General features: G+C 38.9%; 1 long non-coding RNA gene across 1 annotated transcript; it reads right to left on the bottom strand.

Annotated features, from left to right (window-relative positions):
• Positions 1-8,663: 8,663 nt before the first annotated feature.
• LOC134472199 (uncharacterized) lies at positions 8,664-12,790 on the bottom strand. The gene is made up of 4 exons (XR_010042071.1): positions 12,447-12,790; positions 12,317-12,368; positions 11,932-12,223; positions 8,664-9,032 (listed from the first exon to the last, which is right to left on the bottom strand). It is a non-coding gene; the product is annotated as an uncharacterized LOC134472199 (long non-coding RNA).
• Between the last annotated feature and the right edge of the window lie 1,090 nt (positions 12,791-13,880).

The following is a 13,880-nucleotide window of genomic DNA, read 5'->3' as shown; positions in this document are numbered from 1 at the left end:
TGAACCTGGGCAGCATTCCCAGCTGCTCTTAATTCAGAAGCCTCTTCCTTCCATGTATTTTGATCATGTTTCTAGCCAGAGACCCAAGGCAGTGGCAAACCGCTTGATGCATGGCAGTCTGCATTTGCCTTTTTGGACATGACTGGATCAGTTGGTAACCTGTGATTTGGCTGATAATTAATTGCTTGGTTACAAAGACTTACGCTTACTTTAAAATTGTTTGCATATCAAAATAGGGTACCATTCATGTGCAGAGCCTACTTTGAACCAAACTTCATCACCAGACAGGTTTAGGTCAAACTTAACTCACCTTAGTAATGCTTTATAAACCAGAGCTCAGAACCATTGCTTTGAGTTACTTTTCATTGAATTTTCTTCCTCATAACATATGATGCCTTATTAATAAGCTCATTCTTTTTTTTTAAATTTTATTTAAGGAGAAAAAGAAAAAAAGCAGAAAAAGGGTACAAGTTATACAGAATTTCAGAAAAAAATAAATCACTAGTTAATGGATTACATATTGTCATCTTAGAAATATTTGTTCAGGTTACAAAAGTAAAGCATATAAAGTGGACATTCAAACAGTGAGGCTGCAAACAGTTCTGTTCAATGATCCAACAAAACTCAGTAATATCATTGTCTATCTTATACACTTAAATATACATGCAGTTATATCATTTAGAGCACTTTCTTTTCCTCTCTTTTGTACAATGACTATTATACATTTGGGGTTTTATTGCTCCCACAGTTCTTATTACTTTTTTTGGAAGAGAGTAAAACCAAATGTGACATAACCCTATGTCGGTTAAATCAAAAGGGTGGACATAATAGATAATGTAAAAACATAATACAAGGTGATCAATCTGCTATCTCAAATAGAATTGCCTATATCATCAGTTATAATAAAATTCAACAAAACAGTAAAGAATGAAACCAACAAAACCAAAACATTGGAGACAGTACAGGTCTTCAAAAGTAGATAATAGTCAACCAGAATGGGCGTCATAATGAATCCCACTATCTTCACAGCTGTTGCCTAAACTTTCAAACCTGGTACTATCAAGCAAAACAGAATAGAGGAGCATCAGTCAAAACAAGATGGTGAGAGCAATACAGGGCTTCAAATCAAGTTAATAGAAAATCAAACTGGGTTACTATAATATATCCTGCTATTTTTTAATTTATTTTTTCCTTAATTAAAAGGATAAAAATAAAAAAGTAAATAATAAAATGGAGATTGAGATAAAAGAGGGCATAACAACAAAACAGTGCAGATCAAAACATAACCATTTAAGCAAAATAGTGTTTCACCACAAGATAATCCCAACATAAAAGTAGTTACCATATTGTCTCTTTCCTTGAAATCTTTGAGTATAACTTCGTATACTATAGCATCAAATGTATCAAAACAATGTAAAACCATTCAAGAGGATTACAGTATTACAGGGTATTTAGAATTAACTAACAGAAAATGAACAATGGTTTCTGTATAATCTCCTTGTCTGTAAAAGTTTTCGTTTATACTATCACATATAATAAAACCCAATAAGATACAACATGTTAAGACTTACGGAGACAGAAAAACAAAAGCTTGATGGGACTTCAAAATAAGATGATACTAAATCAGCATTACCAATTATGACGTTTTCTCCAAAATAGCTGTTCCTATCATCCAATCTTCTCTGCCTCATTTCTATTGAGCTCTTTTTCTGTCATTAATTGTCAGTTTGTCTTCATTTTGTTTTCTGCTCCATTCATTGTGGCCTCTCTGCCACTATTTCTGGATTCTTCATATTTTTCTTTTTTAGAATATCTTGCAGTATTCTCTGTAGAGTTGAATTGGTGGTTGCATATTCCCCTAGTTCCTCTTTATCCTGAAAGCACCTTGTTTTTCCACCAATTTCCAGGGATAGTTGTGCAGGATATATCAATCTTGGCTGGAGGTTATTATCTTTCAAAGCTTGAATTATTTCCCCCCATGCTCTTCATGATTTGATGGCTTGTGCTGAGAAGTCTGCTGTAATTCTGATGGGTGTTCCCTTGTAAGTGATCTGTTTCTTGTCTCTGATGGCTTTTAATATTCTGTTCTTATATTGGATTTCTGGTATTTTGATTATTATATGCCTGGGTGTAGAGCTCTGTTTGGATTGTAGGTGGCTGGGGTTCTGTATGCTTCATACAACTGAGTATCTTTACCTTTGGCTAAATTAGGAAAATTCTCCTGGATTATTTCTGTGAGTAGCTTTTGTAGTTCATTTGTTTGTGTCCCTACCTCTTCTTTTATGTTCTTAATTCTTAAGTTACAGATCCTCTTATCATCTTCTAGTCTTTGTATTGTTGCTGTTTTTTTCTTTGATATTTTTAAGAAGTTTTTCATTTCATGCTCCCATATTACAAATCTGCCCTCCAGTTCAGATAATCTATCCTTAGTTTCTTTCAAACTGTTATGCCAGTTTTCGATAGAGTTTTTAGTTTCCTGGTAATCTCTTTAAATCTGCTTCACGTATTCTATGTTTTCTCTATTTTCTTCATCAAACAATTCTCCCCTCTTTGTCTGTTCTTCCATTCCACCATCTGCTTTTTCTTGGGTGGTGCTTAGCATTTCTCTAACTATTCTGCTTACGTCTTACTTCAGGTCATTAATAATTTCATTCCTGAACTTGTCTATGAGGCTCTGGAGATAGCGCTTTATGTCTATTGGTGCCATGTCTGCTATTGCCTATTTTTCAGGATTGGAGGCCAAGGAGCCTTTCTTGTTGCTCCCTCTTCCCATATTCTTTGTTCCTTATGTATGCAAGCATATATAAGAGGCCCAGCTTCCTTCCATGTTGGCCACAGTCTGATTGGATTGCGCCAGCTAGATGTTCCCGCCCACTGCAGTGCACCAGGGAGTTACGGACCAGGCAGCCTATGCAGGGCCCACCACTCCAGGTCAACCTACCTAAGGCTTTACTGCTAGGGTGCACCTCTAGGTGCTGGGACCTGGGTTGCGCTAGCCTACTGGGTCTCAGCCAGCAGCGTCACGTAGGCTAGGCACTGCTCAACAATCCCGCTTGAGAGGGGGGTATGTGACTGAAGACACTACAGCGCCCTTTTCTGGCAAGTCTGCCCTTTTCTGGCAAGTCTGCCCGGTCCCAGAATGTCCTCTGTTGGAGCCTCCTAGACTGTGAAAGAGTCCCAGTTTCCCTCACTCACTGCAGGTCGATGCATGGCTCCCCGCCCGTCCAGCTCTCAACTCCCTTCACCGATTCCCGTTCTCAGAGCTTTTGCTCTGAGAACCCAAATCACGGCTTCCAATGGCGCGGGCTCCAGCTTCCACGCTGAGGCTTTATCTGTTCCTGTTATAGCACCAGGACTGCATTCCCAGTTGGTTTCTCTCAGCCCAGTTCATTCTTGGGTCAGCAGGGCATATCTCCTCTTGCTTAGGATTCCTCACTCCGCACCATTCCTGGATTCTAAGGTGGGTCTCGCAGAGAGCCTCCGTAGCTGCTGCTATCTGTCCGCCATGTTCTCCGGGAAGTTCCAATAAGCTCATTCTTCTGTCTTGCTAAGAATAAACTTGGTAATCTGGTCATTGTTACAGGTGTCTGCCTCAACTATGAACTCATGGGAGTTGAAGAAAAATTGTATTTCCTCCTAATACCACCTTAACTTCTTCCTAATACCACCTTAACAGCTTTTCTTCATTTTCCAATCTCCTGTGTCATTCAAGGACAACTTGAATACAATTTCCTTTCTAATTCTTTTTTAACCTGAAATTATTTTAATATAGTAATATCCCTATGACAATGTAATTATTTGCATGTGTATATTTTACATTAAACTACAGACAGATATTTTAACTCATCTTTATAGTTAAAGCAATCAACAAATGTTTAATGATTTGATTAGAGAGAAAAATTAAATTGCTATATACATCTGGGTGAAAAATGGCACTAATCATGGAAATGATGGATGTGTTAGAATAATGCCACATACATACAAAAGTCCTAGTCTTTAAAATCTATGACTATTTTACCTTGCATGGAAAGGGGGGTCTTTGCAGCATGCATTATATTACAACCTTAAAGACCAAAATGCATTTTGAACTAGGAGGAAAATGTTCAAATGGGGAGAGGAAAAGGAAAGAGATAAAAAATTTTTAAAAAATATGAAAAGAAGGAAAACAAACTTTTATAAATGGGGAGGAGAAGAGGGGAAGGGTCACTCACAGGTACAAATTCTCTATGATGAATGTGATCATTATATATATCTTAAATGCACCAATGAAACCTAATTTTAAAAAGTGTAAATTAGAACCTTGAATTGGGGTGATTTTAGAAATTCAGTGGGCCCAGTGCAACCACAGTGTAACCCTTAAAAGCAGAAGAGAGAGACCTTCCAATGCCCTTGGAGCTGATGATTTTAAGCAGATAGTAAGAAGGTCATCTGGACAGGAAGAGTGGGCTGACATTTAGTCTAGACCTCATTCCCTCTGCAAACACAGAAAATGACTGAGTACTTCTTAAAAGACAGTAAGTATCTAGCCCATTGCACAAATTCAACAAAAATGTACAACATGATATATTAAAGACACCGTATAACTGCAAAAGCCAAGTGGGTATTTTATTTTGTACATCACAAACAAAGTAAGTTGCATTATGACTATTTACACACAATGGAGAACTTTCTATTCAGAGAAACTGTAAATATTTACTATGTTTTCCCATGCAAGGTTTCAATATGAATTGGATAATTTTCAGGAGTTTGCATTTTTTGGAGAAGTATTTATCTAACAATTTTCTTCTATTCCCTTTGTGTACAGCAATGAAAAAATCCACTCTTAGGCTAGTGGTGGGAACACAGCTCTGAAGAAAGCAGTGAACCTGGTAGTGCCAGCATCATCTTCATGGAAGTTTCAAGGGTATCGTGGTTATCCTGACCCCCTACCCGGGGGGAAAGGTCAACATCAATTGAACCACATCTGGAAGAGTGAGCAGCTGTGTGGCAGGTGAAGGAAGTGGGGCAAGGGTCCCACCAGGAATGCAGAGAGTGTTGTAAGGGCAGCATCCAGAATACAAATGGAGAGGTGGGACTGGCCAGATGCCAGTCCATGCACAACCTCAGGTCATCATTAACTGCGAGCTTTTCAAATTGCAGACTCAGATTGTAAGTGGAGGATGGGAAAGAGAATCAGCTCCAATTCCAGAAGCAAGGAAAGGAGCACGAGTGGGTGGGACTTCCTATTTCACACTCAGTCAGGACCCCTGTCCCCGGAAGGGTTTTCAGCAAGGAAGCAACATGACTCAATGTGCACCTTAGAAAGACAAACTGACAGTCATGGCCCCAGGAGAGCCAGGCGGTAAATGAAGTGATGCTATCAGTGATGGAAAAATTCACAGTGGGCAAAGGAGGAAGCCGCATTCTGGACATGTTAAAGAGGAGTCGTCAGAGGGTGTGAGTGATCCAGAACTGGGTTATCGGTGACTTGGGGAACTAACTTAACTCATCCAGGTCACAATGCTTCTAAGCAGTAGGGCAGAGAGCAACTTTCTGACTCTACAGTGCATTCATTTGAGTACTAGGTTATATTATTAATGCTATAGATTATAATTCATATTTAATTATTAAAATTATCATTTTATATATTTTTTAAAAATTCATTCAAACTAGAGATTTCAAATTAAGAAATTAACCAATAGTAATGAATAAGATCTCCAGAGAGAGCGTGAAAAGGATAGTGGACCACACTAATGGAGAAATACCATCAGTGAAATCATAAAGAATGCAAATTAGCTCAGGCTAGAGATGCAGCGCAGTAGCACAGCACTTACCTAGCATGTGTGAGATCCTCGATTCAGGACTTAGCATCACTAGAAAAAAAATGACAATGAAGATGATGGTGAGCTCACAAAAGATCCTTAAGAGGAACAGAGATATGGGAGAAGAAAAGAGACATCCCTCCAGGACGCCTCCCAAACGAACTAAATTTAAAAATCCAAAATTCCAAATCTACAATTACACTGGACTACCCAAGGGTAAGAAGAGTTTCCATTTGTTCACTCGAATCTGTTCTTTTTGAAAAATATTTATGAATCAAATAATTAAATCACCATAGAAAGAGTCCAATACTAATGGAAAATGACAGAGTAAAACAAAGCAAACTGTCATTGCACCTAAAGCCAGTGTAGTCTTTCATTGTTGAAGGTGGAGCTGGCAAAGGCATGCTCCGAAACACATGCCCAAAAACCTTCTCGGCTCTCACCAGATGCGAGTCATTTCTTGCCTAGAGAATGTCTGGACTGTGAAGAACTGCGTGTGTATCTTGCAGCTGTGCATTACATTTCCTTATCCTCTACTGTGTATTAAAGTATTTAAGAAAGAAATATTTTTAGGTTGCTTTAGCTTGCCACAGTGCCTATCACAAAGCACTTACTAAGTGTTTAATAAATACTTGCTGAATTCATTTACTCATTCATTCAATGAATAGATGATAAACTATAACATGAAATTTCTAGACTATTGTCAGTGTATGCATGTATCCAAACACCACATAGAAAAGTAGAGTTACTTTTATGGTTTACAATCCAAAGGTTAAGTATGGTGCCATGTTACCTAATAAGGCATTTGCCCGGCCAGGAAATCCAAAAGAGATACCTCTGCTACAGTGATGTTTTGAGCTGAAATCTGAAGGGAGAATGGTAGGTAAACAAGTAAATTGTGTGGGGAATCAGAGTAGGCAGGTAGGGCAGCATATGCAATGATCCTGGGGCAGAACAGAAATGGACAGAAGGAATGATTTTCTTTCCTGGAGCAGACTGGCTTCTACAGAAAGTCAGGATCTTAATCTTCTTCATTCTCCACTGCTACTTTACTCCTTCACAATATTAAAGCACTGTCCAAAGTTTAGAATTTTTTTCATTAAAATTCTTTTCACTCATAGTTCATGAATTTTAAATTGTATATTTACTCTAAAAAATAATTAGTGGCCCGAGAATCAAAAGATCTATTTATTCTGTGATTTTGGTTATTTATTTAACTTCTCTGGGTCTTGCTTTTTCTTCACTGATACAATTAGAAGGTTAAACCACAAGACTTCTCTAAGAGTTCTATTTTCATGAGGTTCTAGGCATCTAAGGCTTCAAAAGGGGCCTTGAATTATGCTTTGGTTATACGTTTGCACTATCAGTAACAGCTTGACCTTGGGCGAGTCATTTAACCTTTTGATCTGCAGTTTCCAAATATGATGGTGTCTGCTCTGGAGAGACACCCGCAACTCCTCCAAGCAGTTACTAAACTGCAGTACACCATTTTTAACACTTTGTCGAGTTCTACAACCTCTTTTCTAAAGGAAATTGTGAAACAATGCACAATAATCTCAGAAGAATGACCCTGTCCATTTTTAAAGGAGAATAATGATTTATCACCAACAAATGTAGATGTGGGTGTCATTATTGACTGTCTGACACTAACTCCGACATATAAACAGAAAGTCGGTGCCATTCATGGGTGTGGGGGAGAGAACAAGAATCCACCAGGAAGCAAGCCCTCCGTGTGAACTACTGCCGGGTGTGGGCCAGTGCCACTGAGGGGACAGCCCAGACTCCAGCCCCTTCCCACGCACGGGCTGGGAAACAAGAAGGACCAACCCCACCCACCCCACCCCGTAAGCAGCCAACTGGTCTGGAGAGACACAGGCTGCAGTGATAGCTATTCAGGTGAAACGAAAGTTGATGCTCAGGATGTTTGGGGTCTCACTGACCTTGCAGGTCTAGGGCCAGTGGTCTGATCATCTGTTCAGAGGGTAGTGGTATGCAGTATGGCAGTTAGGGGGCATCTCCTTCTGAAGGCAGTAGCTATTGTTAATTCCCTATCATCTTGTACTGAAGTCCTATGCCACTTTCAATGGTTTGTTGAGTTGGGTTTTATTCTGTTTTGTTTGTTTGATTTTGTTATATCCAATGCATGGGCAGCTATTTCAAAGATAGTGAGATATATCATGGTAGCCATTTTGAATTTACTATTGTTTTGAAGTCCTTTTTGCATTCATTGTTTTGTTTTTCTTGGGTTCTATTCTATTCTGTTCTGTTTGACTTTTACTATGTCTGAAGGTATGGGCAGCTATTTTGAAGACAAGAGGCATTATGGTAACCATCGTTGGTTTCGCATTGTTTTGAAGTTGTGTGTCACTTACACTAGTTTGTTTTGATTAGCTTTGTTCTGTTTTACTTTGCTTGGCGTTATTCTCTTTAAATATTTGCTGAAAAGACCACTGAACCTGAGATCCTAGGAGATCTTTTCTCACCAAGTAAGTACTAAAAGAAGAGAAGCATTATCAATGAGGAACTAAAATGTACAGTCTAACAATTTTGTTTGTTTCAGCTTTCATTCTAAAGGGTTTTGTTAGGAAGATTTAAGGAACAAAATGTAGGAAGTGAATCCATCAACATGGCAAAGTGTGGGAAAGTTCATCAGAGAATATAGCCTTTAATTTAGAGCAGTTTTTAGAAAAACTACAAGAGAAAAATAATTTCCCCCTATATTTTACCCAGATAAACCTTGGTCCTAGCAGCATTCATGCACAGACTCTTTTTTTTTTTTCTTTTCTGAATAACTATAACATAAGCAGGTCTATGGAATGTAATTGTTACAGCTGAATTAGAGTTCTGAAGTTACATTCTTCATTCACGTGCAAAATATATCTGATTAAAATGTTGCAAGTTTTTAAATCTATCAGAATTTCTGCATTGCTCTTACTAATGCTTTTGAATGTTGTGATATTATCCCACCACCATTTGTCTTTCACCTAATGGCGTATTACCTACTTAGGGGAAAAAACAAAACAAAACAACAACAAGGTAAAAAAACTTTCCAGTGTGTATATTAAAACTTCATTTAAAAATCTTGTAGAATGCAGGATTGAACTTAAGAGACAGCGGGGCAAATCCGTACAAGGTCCAACACCAGCAAAGCTGATAGCATGCTGAAGGCCAGGTCCTTTCCTGGTGTCCCAGGCATGTTGTCCAGGGTCCAAACCAGTCAGATCTCAATCCCTGCATAAGACATAAGGGGAGAACACACAGCTAGAGGAACCTGTTCTGCAGAGGTAAATGCTGGGCTTACCAGTCTATGACTTCACCAGTCTATGTCTCGAAGGAGACAACGAAGAAGAAAGGAAAATATTAAAGAAAACAAATCTTTCATGGCACTTGCTGAAGACAACAAGGTAAGTCTCACCAAAGAGAAAGTGTGGTGCTCAGTATCAGGAGCACTGCAAGGGGTCTTCCGGTGGAGGATTCCAACCAAAGAACAGAGCAGGGGGCAGGAGTGAAAAATAAGACAAAGCATCAAAGATGAGTGGTCTCTGGCTAAACTGTATTAATACGATTTTTGCTAAAAGCAGGCTGGGGAGGGAAGATACTGATCAAGGATGAGCGATGATTTGGCTCAACTAACTTATCAAGAATCTTCTTGAACTGTGTTCTCCAAGGAGAGAGGAAAGCCGGTTAGTAGAAAGGACACAGAATCCGACCAGAGTCTGTTAAAAGGAAAGGAGGAAGAGAAGAAGGGTGGCAAGGAGGAAGGAGAAATGAGAGAGGAAAAAAGCTAAGGACACAGGAAGTAAGAAGAAGAAGAAAAGGAGGGAAGGAGAGGAAGAAGAGGACAGGGAACAAAAGGAGGAAAGAACTTCTTCAAAGAACCCCTGGGGGCTGGGGATATAGCTCAGCGGCATAAGCACCTGCCTTGCAAGCCTGTGGTCATGAGTTTGATCCCTGGTACCAGTAAAAATACAAAAAAAAAAAAAAAAAAAAGAATCCCTAACAAAAATTATACTTAGCTGGTCCAAGAACCAAAAATTCATGTAAATGTTTCCAGTACCAGGCAATCATACACTTATCTCTCTTGAGGGCTCTCAGTACTTCTTGAATGTGTGCTTTTTGAATTCTGACTAATAAATCTGCATCTGCCTGTTTAAAAATATTATGTACTGACCCTCCCCTCACTGACCGTAGGGAGCAAGTGGGGAAAGAATGTTGAAACCTGGTGAAAAGTGATTCGGTTTGTGGAAATGTAGTGCGGTAGCACCCAAATTGACTAAAATACTCTTATTTGCAGAGAAGAGAACAAAACATTTTAAACATTCTCAATCTCACTTCTCCTATCCTTTAGGCGAGAAATAAAAGCAATTTCCAAGTTTCTCCCTGGGAAGTGTCAGGGGTCACTCTTGTCTCTGGGGAGGGCAGTTTTCCAGGTCAAAAGTGGAAGGGTTGCAGCTCAGAGGGTGTGAGCTTGCCTACTATGCGAGGCCCTGGGGTGAATTCCCAGCCTCACCAGAAACAAACAAACAACCAACCAAACAAACAAAACAACAGTGAAAGTGACAGGCTGGGAATAAATTACATCTCATTTGTTGTGAAAATAAAATGTAACAATGATAGCAATGAAATAAACAGAAAAAAGACAATTTAAAGTTGAAAAAGTCCAATGATCATAAAGTAGCTGGTTTTCAACTTCTTTTAAGTTTCAGTGCTCTTGATTACAACATTATACACCAAAGCATAATTAGGCAATAGTAACTGTCAACTGCTGAATGTGTACTCCTAGCCAGCCAGTGTTTTTTGTTTTTTTTTTAATTTCATTTTTGTTTTGTGATAGGATCTTGTTAAGTCACTAAGTTGCCCTGACTGGGATCAAATTTGTGATCTGTTTGACTCAGCTTACAAGAATGGTGGGATAACAGGTAGGTGCCACCACACCTGGCTATCAGGGAATGTTCTGAGTGTAATACACATATTAAGTCATCTAATCATTGTCGTATAAGACAATGCATGAAAGGCCGTGATGCTGGCAGTCCAAGAATTTACCAAGAGTAGAATAAGTGCAGAAAGAAATTTATTAAAATACACACTGTGAGAGCCACAGGACAGTCAGAAAGAGGACTGTGCTTACAGTTTGGGGGGACACTTTCTATGGTAGCTGTCAGTGTTGGTCTGCTATTGATCATTGACATCTGCATCCTTGGCTGTAAAGGACAACCAAACACAAAATGTCTTCCTGGGAAAGATTACGCTTTGACACACTGAAAAGTTGGTTGTCAAGCTTACACTTGGGACCCCTAGTATGAGAAATGCTCTCACTAGTGATAAGATTATATCCAAAGATGAGAAGTATAAAACAAAAGAGGCCTTTATTCTGAGAACGTGGAGAGAAAAAACCAAAACACCAGGACCACTGGAGTCCAGCTTTCTCTCTGGCAGACACGTGGCGTGGGGGGTATATAAGTAGCCTCGGTTTGAGGTGGAACCTAAGAGGGCATCAGGGATGCACGGGTAGCCCATTGGTCTTTGTTTGCACCATAGGTAAACTCCTAGGGGGCGGGGAAGATGGAGTCACAGGTAAATCCCTAGGGGTGGGGGAGATAGGGGCTCCTTGGTTCACCTCTAAGGCTTCACCGGCTAGGTGGGCAAAAAACCCTTTCAACTAGCCTCCTATCTATAATTTTAAAAAGGTTTTTATTATGCTATTGTCACAGTCATTATTGAAGCCTGTAAAGTAAGGCTATTCATACATTTTCAGAGATGAAGACGTTCAAGCATAAATTCACTAGGCACTGGTGGAATTGAGTTTACGTCCTGCACGACTATGTCCCCAAAGCTGCCCACTTTTGGGTGTGGGGATTCTCATTTGCAGCTCCAATTGTTTTGTCCTCTAGCAAAAGGACAGCATCTTAGAGACCTTGTGGAACTCAATAAACTCCTCGTATACAATCTGAAGCAGTGACTTAGAGGGCGGGGAAAACATGCTAACATTTAGGAGAATGCTGTAATTGAAGTTTTTCATTCAATACAGCATTTTCCAAAGCCAAGAAAAACTAGGAAATATCTTGGCTTGAAGAGGAAGTTTCTAATCTGTGATTCATTGAAGGCCCTGAAATCAAGGCTGAACTCTTACGGTATATGTAAATGTTCCGTACACCTTTGCCGATGAAATTATTTTCCTTTAATGTCCAGGGCAAAGCAGAAAGCTTCCTCAAAAGGCTTGTGTGGCCTGCGTCCAGTTTTCTTCCAGTCCCCTTGAGAAATGATGAAAGCAGTCTGGGAATTCCCAGGCAAGCTTCACTGTGCCTGTAATTTGCTTCCTCAGCCAGACTTCCAGCTCTGGAATATAGCTTTTCCCCCTCTGCTGATCTTCTCTTCCCAGTTTAGAGTAAAAATTGATTCCAGGAGTCCTATTCTTAGGGAAACTGCATGATATAAGAGCAATATAAAACTTTGGTGAAGGTCAGACTCCAAGGTCAAACAGATACAGGTGTGAATCTTGTGACAGTATTTCTTACCTGGAGGACAGTTATTTAACTTGTTCTTGCTTTTGGGAATTATAATATCCACCTAGAAAGATGGTGATGGAAATTAGATTCAGGGAAGCATATGTCTGGAACATCCATGTACTCTGAATTTAGCACTTACTGGATTATTAATCCTTGTGATGGGCTTCTAAAGGAAAACAGAAATCTTAATTCCACAGCATCCTTTCTTATTTCAACATTCCAAAGTGCCAAAGACAGTAATATTAAGTTAAAATTAGGCCTGGGATTTAGCTCAGTGGCATAAGTGGTTGCCTTGCAGGCACGGAGTCGGGAATTCAATCCCTGGTACCAATAAAAAGAAAAACAAGTTAAAATTAGTAAAGGCAGTTTCAGAGTTACACTGATTCAGATGATATAGTTTAATTTCCAGTGAATTAATGTGAAAAAGCACTTACACTTAACGTGTTACTAAGGATAGTTAATATTTTACTTAAACTGCTATCCATATCAGTTCTTGCAATTGTAATTTTTGCATAAATTAATTAACTCCAAACAAAACTTTGGTGAATTCAGAGAATACAAATCTTGTCTTTTTTAGTTAGTTAAATTTTTTTGTACATTTTAGGAATACATGATAAGCACATTCAACACAGGGAATTTGTACCTCTACATGATATAGCTTGTCTTTTTCTCCCCTTCCCCTCCTGTCCCTTCAACTCTTCTTTCCTTCCTTATCTACAAGAACTTGGTTTCCATTTTTCCTTCTTTTCCCTTCCTTTTTCCCGCTACCCCCTCCCAAGTTGCACTTCTCAAGTGAGCATTTTCTTCCTATTTCACAATATCTATTATATATTTTAGTCCTTATTTACACTTTCAGTTTCTCACACCAGATAAACAATGTGGTATTTACACATGTATGTCCTATTTATATCACTTGTGAGTATGGTCTCAAGCTGTATCCATTTACCTAGAATGTATAGAGTTTATCCCTTTTTATAGCTGAGTGGTAGGTACTTCATTGTATTAAAAAAAACACATCTTCTTCACCCACTCATTGGTTGATGGTTATTTGGGTTGTTTCCAAGACTTGGCTATTGCAAACTATGATGCTGTAAATATGAGTGTATATATGTTGCTATAGTATGATGCTTTTAATTCCTTCAGGAGGATAGTAAGAAAAAGAATAGCTAGGTCTAATGCAACCTCTAGTTACAGTTCTTTTAGGAATCTCCACACTGATTTCCACAGTGGTAATACCAGTCTACATTCCCACTAACAGTGCAGAAGGGTTCCTATTACCCCACACTCCCACCTGCATTTGTTATTGGTCAGTTTCTTGATAATAGCCACACCTTTTGAGTGAGATGAAATCTCAGCATTGTTTTAATTTTCATCTTTCAAATGACCAGTAATGTTCAATTGTTTTTTCCTATATTTATTTGTGTTTCTGCTTTTTCATCTGAGAAATGTCTATTCATTTCAAATGCCCATTTTTGGATTGAGTCTTTAAATTTGGAGGGGATCTATTTTTTTTAAAAATTGTTTTAATATTCTAAATAGTGGTCCTTTGAGGAACAGCTGGAAAAAAATAATT

Source organism: Cavia porcellus, unplaced genomic scaffold (genome assembly GCF_034190915.1).
Source record: "Cavia porcellus strain 051 isolate PalLab524CR breed Dunkin Hartley unplaced genomic scaffold, mCavPor4.1 scaffold_22, whole genome shotgun sequence".
Taxonomy (NCBI): Eukaryota; Metazoa; Chordata; class Mammalia; order Rodentia; family Caviidae; genus Cavia; species Cavia porcellus.
The sequence above is the reverse complement of the archived record's forward strand: the minus strand, read 5'-3'. Positions and strand labels throughout refer to the sequence as shown.